Here is a 2,387-nt window from a genome sequence, read left to right on the forward strand (position 1 = left end):
AACAAACAAAGGTTGTGTTGGAAATGCCATCTAGTGTGCTCAAAATGAGGGAGGAACCATAGGTGTTGCATGGAGACACATGTAGCTGGTCCTTGTTGATTCAACAGTGCAAAAATATCATTGTATCTTGTGGACATTGAGCCTTTGCATGAGGATGGACATGTACTTGGAGATGAGCCTTGTGAAGTCAAATGTTCGAAGGTTCTCCACCATGCACACCTTTGTATGGGAGGGGTGCGAGTGTACACTACATGTAGGAGTTCACGAACTATTGTCCCACCTTCTTACTACCCTCTATCCAACCATCGGTTGAAATGGAAAACAATCGTGCTTATCACACCTAAACAAGAACAAGTGTTGAGGAAGCCACGTTTGTTTGCCTAGCACCTAGTATCTTTTTTTAATAATGGGGTGACTTTGTATTTCATAAGTAAAAAAAGAGGAATCACAGCACCACCATTGTGGAGGCAACGTGGGTATGCCAAGGTTCACAGTCCCTTCACAAAAGCTTATAGATCCCAGACGGGGACTTTAGGCGGGCCAAAAGGGCTACAAGTAGCATGTAGGATCTTGCTAAGACGTGACTTGTGAATGGAAATGACCGTGTTTGTTTATGGGTTATTTTGCTAAGGTCTACGTACTGACGTCCATCGAACCTGAATCGTCGATGAGGTTGCATTTGCGGCAGCCTCGTGCCCATGAAAGACACTTTTATTTACGCGAGGGGTTTGCGCAGCGCACACAGTCGTGCTTTATAAACTGTTGTTGTTTTGGTTTGTGGGCTCCGCTGCAGCTGACAGGAGGGCGCGCCCACAGAGAAGGCCGCGGGCGGTGTGCCAGTTTATAAGAAGCGCCATCACTCCCAAGATCACAGGCAGCCACTCCAGAGTCCAGAGTCAGAAGACACATCACATTACTTATAGCGCTCTCTCTCTCTTTCTCTCTCTCTCTCTCTCTCTCTTTTGAAGACATACATCATTGAATATCCTTTCGTAGAACCGCATTCCCATTCGACATATCACGTTGACCGTCTCATAGACCAGTAACAGAGTAATCTGCATGTCCGGCAAGAGCGCCTCTATTTCTCCGCAACATTTGCCGGCGCCGCGCCCAGCAGCAGCGCGCGCAATGGCTAATCCTGCGCCCTTGGGACTATTCGGCTTCGCCGTAACGACGCTGGTGCTGTCGTGCTACAACGCGGGCATCTTCGGCGTCCGCGCCTCCGATCCCATCAATGCGGTGGTGGGCCTAGCGGCCTTCTACGGGGGCGCCGCCCAGGCAGTGGCAGGCCTCCTGGAGTTCGGGTACGGGGACACCTTCTCGGCCACGGCGTTCGCCTCCTATGGAGCCTTTTGGATCTCCTTCGCTTGCTTCCTCCTGCCGTCCTTCGGTGTCAACTCCGCCTACGCCCAATCAGATACTACTAGAGCGGTGCTCTCTCACGCCAAGGCCGTCTACCTGCTGGGCTGGACCCTTTTCACCTTCGTGATGCTGGTGGCAAGCGCGAGGACCTCGCGGGCCCTCTTCTTGCTCTTCTGCGCCGTGGCCGCCACCTTCGTCCTGCTTACCTCCGGCGAGTTCGCCGCCTCCATCCGCCTCCACAGGGCCGGCGGCTTCATGGGCCTGTTCACCGGCATGCTGGCCCTCTACAACGCCCTGGCGGAGCTCCTGGAGGCGCAAACGCAGCCCCTGCTCCGCCTCCCGCTGGGCAAGTTCGTCCAGGGCCCCCTTTGCCCCCCGCCCTGCGTCTCCCCGCATACCGCCACCGCCCCCGACGACCTGGAAGCGCCATAGCCCCCATCACAATCGTGTCAATAATACGGAAATCATTATTTTATCATTATTACCGTCAATTACGCAAGTCGACAAATATCGATGAATGGCAGCAGTTCCGCAAACGTAGGCATTATTTTTCTAGCATCCCAAGTGATTCCTAACAATTATGCAAATGTCAATAAAAATTGTCCTATCTGCAGATGTAGCAATGTGACTTTTTGTAATTATATTTTTTGTTTTTTGGGTTAAAGAAGGAAAATATAAGCATACACCCAAAATTGAAGAAAAGCTTAGAGTGGGTACACACTACCTCGGATGGTTGGGGTAACACGCAATCTGTCATTTACTACCTTTAGACACTAACCTGCATGTAGGCTTTTACAAAACAATGGAAGGCCTAGTGGTAATGACACCTTTTGACCACCACCCATTGGCGGCGGTTCAATTGCTATGAGCCACAACATACTTTTTTAATGAATAGAATTTGTCACCTAGTGTGTTGGGCATGGACGAGATTTAGGACGGGGGAGATCCCTCGCTCAAAAGTGTTCAGCGTCCATGAACTTCGCGGCCTATTATAACACAACATGTCATTTGTGGGCGCTCTCTCT

General features: G+C 50.9%; 1 pseudogene; it reads left to right on the forward strand.

Moving 5' to 3' along the window:
• The first annotated feature begins 889 nt into the window (after window positions 1–889).
• Window positions 890–2,025, forward strand: LOC148032817 (accumulation of dyads protein 2 pseudogene; annotated as a pseudogene).
• Window positions 2,026–2,387: the final 362 nt, after the last annotated feature.

The sequence above is a fragment of the Lygodium microphyllum genome, chromosome 8 (genome assembly GCF_053477565.2).
Source record: "Lygodium microphyllum isolate KBCC chromosome 8, Lygodium_microphyllum_v1.1.10, whole genome shotgun sequence".
Lineage (NCBI taxonomy): Eukaryota > Viridiplantae > Streptophyta > Polypodiopsida > Schizaeales > Lygodiaceae > Lygodium > Lygodium microphyllum.